The 5,803-nt window shown below is 42.9% G+C and overlaps 1 pseudogene; it reads right to left on the bottom strand.

Annotated features, from left to right (window-relative positions):
* Positions 1–994: 994 nt before the first annotated feature.
* On the bottom strand, positions 995–3,090 carry LOC122739100 (annotated as a pseudogene).
* Positions 3,091–5,803: the final 2,713 nt, after the last annotated feature.

The raw sequence follows: 5,803 nt of genomic DNA, 5'->3' as shown, positions 1-5,803 counted from the left end.
CTCTCTCTCTCTCTCTCTCTCTCTCTCACACACACACACACACACACACACACACACACACACACACACACACACCTTATTTTACAGATGAGGAAAATAAGGACCAGAAAGATGAAGGGATTTGTCCAAGGTCACCCAAGTGACAGAGCAGGATTCAAACCCAAGTCCTTTGATTCCAAGCCTAACCCTCTTTCTTCTGAGTTTACAATCTAGTGGGCATCCAAAAAAAATGTCTATTGAGTTTTGTAAGTGGGCAAATGCTGCTTTTCAGTGTCCTTCAAGGTCATGTCTTCCAACCTCATTATTATTTTTACAGAGAAGAAACTAAGACCCAAAGATCCAAGTAGGTAACAGAGTCAGGATTTGAAACCAGGTTTTCTGAACCCACATCCAGGGATGATTCCTAACACCTGCCTTGCTGCTGAATCCTATCCTTTCTTTTTTTTCAGTGGACCATAAAGCATTTATTTCCAAACTATAAATAAAACTGCTCTCTGAGCAAAGCATCCCTCCAGGTTCTGAGGTCCCAGCCCCTCCACCTTCCCCTAGCTGGGGAATAGTCTATAGTTCACATTTTCTTCCCTTAGTAATCTTAGTAATTATCCCCTGAATTATGGCAATTCTTGGTCTAAGAGGTCTTAGGGAACCAATCTAGAGGAACCAACCCATTCCCATCCTCCAATGTGACCCCTACCCAAGTCTTGCCTTTCTCAAGGCCTGGTAATAAACCTACTTCACCCTGATGTTCCGTACAGCTCTTATTTGGTCCTGGACACCAAGAACACCGTCATAACAGCCCCTGCGCCCCAACATCTTCCATCCTAATACGTTATATCAGCTGCGTCCCGGGCTGGGCATCATGGAGCCACCACTGCCCATCTCATGAGGCCGGGCGCTTGGATCTGCCTACATGGTTAGCTACCAATGGCGTGCAAAGAAGAGTCGGTGTAGGAGAGGGATGGGATGGTTCAGGCACTGTCTGCCAGGCAGGTCACTACTGCCCCTGGGCCACAAAGTACTTCTCCCCCTCATCCTCATCTTCCTCGTCACCAGGCTCCCTGTTCCGTAGAAGTAGCTCCAGGTCCAAGTTGGAAACAGGGCCCTTGTGGGGCTTGGAACCACTTTCACCTTTGGAGTTGAGGGCTTTGAGGGTGATGTAGAGGGATATTCTGGACAGACAGAGGGCAAAGCCAAGCCAGTTCAGTGGGCTGATCTGGTCTCCCAGCAGATGAGCAGCCAGCAGCAAAGTACAGACTTCCTTAAAAATCCCAGCAATGGAGAGGGCCAGGCTGGAGGTTCTGGAGACTAAAAGGAACTCTGAAAAGCCCAAGCCAAAGGCAAGGATCCCACCAAAGAAGAGAGTGCCAAGAACACCCAGAAGGAGCCCTGGGTCCTGAAAATGGAAGATTTTCTCAGATGTAGACAAATGTAGACCTTCAAAGACAGCAAGAAGGGGGAAGAGTCCCAGAAACATGAGTGGTTGCAGGTGGTAGGTACATGGTGTCAATAGGATTTTGGAGACCTAGTTCAGCTTTCTGCCCCAGGATCTGGGTAAGGGTCCATCGAATCCCTCCAATGATGAGGCTCCTAGCACCAGGGCAAACCCTCTCCATTGAACTGTGTGGACTTATAAGTGAACATGAAGAGGCCATCAGCAATAAGCAGGACTACCAGGACTAGTGCTACCTGCAGCTCCTCTAGCTTGAAGATCAGGGAGAAGATCAAAATGAAGAGGACTGCCAAAGACGTGGTCATTGTGTATGGTGAGACGCTGATGTACAGGAAGTCCAGTTAGATAGATCCCACGTCAAGAGCCATTGCCAATGCTATGGGAGCTACTCTCTGGAGGTAGTCAGCCCAGCTCAGCACCACTGGGGGCGCTGGTGGCAGCATTGTGCCAGTGCTTGGGACAGAGCCAAGAAAAGGAATATCACTACAAGGTGAAGTAGGGTCATGAAGAGAGGAAAGTGGAAACTCTTCATTAGCCATTTGTTGTAGAAGGTGATGCCAATGGAGAAGCAGTAATATAGAAGCAACAGCCCCAGAGTCAGCATCACCTTCCAGATGAAGGTCAAGCCGAAGGTCCACCTCCCTATTGGCAGCAACAACAATTCCCCAAACACCTTTTTGTCCACGGGTGAGCGGCAGAGGAGGGACCTTGAAGCTACTGTCCTGGTGGGCCCCAGCCCTCTTGCTTGAAGCCAGTACACAAAGCAGGAGCCGGCTGTGCTGGACCAAGAACTTCAGTGGAAACATCTCTTATCAGTGGTGGTTCTCTTCCAGCTGAAAGCTTACAATAGCCATATGATCATGGAAGCTCTGGGCTCTGCTGAGGACTCTCACCTGAGAGGCTGGTGAGCAGCACCTGCTTCACCATGGCTATCTTTTGATGCAAAGCTCACAGGAAAAGGTATTATGAAGGCATCCATTCATTCATTCATTCATCCATTCTTGCTTCGTCCAGGCAGCTCTAGACATGGCTCCTCCTGCCAGAAGTCGAATCCTATCCTTTCTTAAAGGTTCAGTTCACCTTCCAGCTCTAACTTCTATACATTTTCTCTACTCTGATATAAATAACTTTTCAGTTTAGAATTTTTTTAAAAAAACGAGTCTAGAGAGCAACTATTTTTAATGGAAGGCAACCTAGCACAGTAGAAAGAGCAGTGACTTTGAAATTAGAGGACCAATATTCAAAAACTAACTCTTCTTCTTACTCCTTGTATGACCTTAGATAGCTCACTTAAACTCTCTGAGCCCCAGTTTCCTCATTTGCAAAATGGTGAGGGGATGGGACTGGCCAGATAGTTTCCAAGGTCCTTTCTAGCTTTAAATTTAACATCCGATGAATGTTTATAAAGGGGCCAGATTTTACAATTAAGCAACAGACTCCATGCAAGTAGCTTACATCCCCACAGGAGTTAGCCTAGTGAGTGATGGACTAGAGAGGCAGCCCATCATGGATGCTCGTTTTCTAATGTAACCATCATCCCTGCCATACCCACTGTGCACAGCTCTTTGAAGTTTCTTCTGCAGCAATAGATCTGAGAGGCCTGTTTCCATGGAATACTTCAGAGAAAAACAGCCTGCCATGGAGGATGCAAATTAATTACCCTTGATCTTTTCCAATAAGGAGGAAAAGGTCAAACTATTAGAGTACAAAGCATAAATTCCTGCCTACCCCATTCCCCAGTAAGACACCCTATTTTATTTACAGTTGCAAAGAAGGGGGATTGGAAAAGAAGTTTCTCGGAAGCTAGACACCCCTTTTGTATAAAGCACTGTCCATAGTGAAGCTCAGCCCTTTCAGATCAAATGGTTTAGAGCTTCACCTCCAGCACAATAACTTAGTTACTCTGTTAATTACAAAATAAATGGAAAAGTGTCTCCATAACCCATCCCTGAAATGCAAGCACAACTTGGGCCTGCTTGAGCTGCACCTGTACCAATGGCTGACCTTAGACAATTAATCGTTTCTGTAAGTTGATGAGTTTTAATATTCAGTGCCTTGTAGTACTTATCTGTGCTGTGTCACAAAATGATCAAGAAGATAGTTGGAAAAGATACCCTTCTTTCAATATATCTATTACTTAGGGTGATAAGGATAGACAGATACATAGGAAGATGATTGATATAGATAGATGATAGATAAATAGATAGATATAGATAGATACATAGATACATAGAGATAGTAGGTAGGTAGATAGATACATAGATGATGGGTGGAGCATTTATTAAATATGTATGGTAGCCATAGTGATAAGTGACAGAGTTCAAATAAAAACAACAACAACAAAAAACCTTATCCTCAGGGTTTATATTATAATGGGGGAAGACAATGAAGAGAAGCTTGAAAGGAAATGAGTAGAGAATGCTCCTTCAAGAGAGTCCAAAACATGAGGCTTGGAGTCATGAGTGAAGTAAGCACAGACTGGGCACCTCATTAAATTGTGCTTGGGCCAGGGACTCACAAATCAGAAGAGACAGCCACAGGGGAACACTATCTCCAGGATAGTAAGGCTTCTGGCAGGGAGGTAGGAGATAATGATAGAATCTAGACCTGTGATTTCATTGTTAAAGGGAATTCCTCGGTGAGGAAACTCTAACAATGCAGGTTCTCTGTAATTTATAATCTTGAAGAATTGCCTGGATCACACACGTGTTAAAGTGACTTGCCTAGGGTCACACAACCAATATACTTCAAGAGTGGGTTTTCGGGGCAGCTAGATGGCGCAGTGGATAGAGCACTGGCCCTGGAGTCAGGAGTACCTGAGTTCAAATCCTGTCTCAGACACTTAACACTTATTAGCTGTGTGACCCTGGGCAAGTCACTTAACCCCAATTGCCTCACTTAAAAATAAAAAAAATTAAAAAATAAAAAAAAACAAGAGTGGGTTTTCAACACAAGTTTTCCTCACTTTAATGTTAGGTCTCTATTCATTAAGGGCAGCTAAATGGCACAGTGGGTCGAGTGCCAGGTCTAGGAGGCCTCCTCTTCCTGAGTTCAAATGTAACCTCAGACATTTACTAGCTATGTGACCTTGGGCAAGTCACTTAACCTTGTTTGTCTCAGTTTCCTCATATGTAAAATGAGCTGGAGAAGGAAATTAAAAAATCTCTCCAGTACTTTTGCCAAGGAAACCCCAAACAGGGTTATAAAGAGTTGGGCATGAATGAAAAATGAACTGATTAACTCTATACATTATGCCCTTCTATATTTATTATTATTATTATTATTATTTGCAGGGGATGGGTTTTATTGAATCCCAGAGGATAGTAGCAAAGGAAAACAGAGGGACTAATGGGAGTGCTCTAGTTTCCTTACTAGCACTCACCATCTAAGCATCACAAGTAAAAAGGAGTCTACAATTTTAAAAAATAAATAAATTTAGTTTTGAGATAAATGAAATAGAGCAATAATAGACTAGGGCTGACAGGAACCTTAGAGATGGTCTACTCCTCAGCTTCTCAAACTGTAGATCATGACCCCATATGGGGTTACATAACTGAATGTGGAGGTCACGAAAAATTTGGCAATAAATGTTTGATTTGTATACCTGTTTTATGTACCTATATACTTGGGGTCACATAGAAATTTCTCTAGCAAAGAGAGGTCATGAGTGGAAAAAGTTTAAGAAGCCCTGGTCTAGTCCAACCCCCTAATTTCACAGAAGATAAAACTGAAACTTTGAAATGGTAAATGATTTGCTCAATGTCACATGATTGTAGAACCAAGATTTGAAACCAGGTATTCTGTGACTCCAAATTCAGTGCTCTAATAATTGATGATAATCTTGAGAATCTCAAACCAGGATAGGTGAGAAGAGAGAGAATCTCCTGTCACATTTATTATAAATACAATGAACTATAAACATTCTACAGTGAAGGGGACTTCCTTAGCTTTCTCACATACTTAAAAATTAATATACATCACACCACACTTTTTTCTGGTAGGTGTTCAAGTCTATGTGTCAATAAGTTAAACAAAAAAGAATAGGCATTGCTACTTAAAAAAAAGTGGGTAACCTGTAGGAACAGGCCTTTTGTTTTTAATGTTATATTCTTTCATTTAATATTTACTGAATACCTACTAGGTGCAGGATCTTGTGTTAGAAAGTGTGGAGATTCAATAAGTATTTGCCCAACAAAGGCTCATGTCTAAACAAGGAGACTGAACATGAACACAAATAGCTACTGACTGGGACAAATGCCGATGATATGGACAGTAAGTGGGTTGTGGGAAGTCAGAGATCATGTCTGGCTGGGTGGGTCCAAGTAGATTTCTTAGAAGAAATGGAACTTCTTA

The sequence above is a fragment of the Dromiciops gliroides genome, chromosome 2 (genome assembly GCF_019393635.1).
Source record: "Dromiciops gliroides isolate mDroGli1 chromosome 2, mDroGli1.pri, whole genome shotgun sequence".
NCBI classification, from domain to species: domain Eukaryota; kingdom Metazoa; phylum Chordata; class Mammalia; order Microbiotheria; family Microbiotheriidae; genus Dromiciops; species Dromiciops gliroides.
Note: the sequence above shows the minus strand (reverse complement) of the source record. Positions and strands in the feature narration are given on the sequence as shown.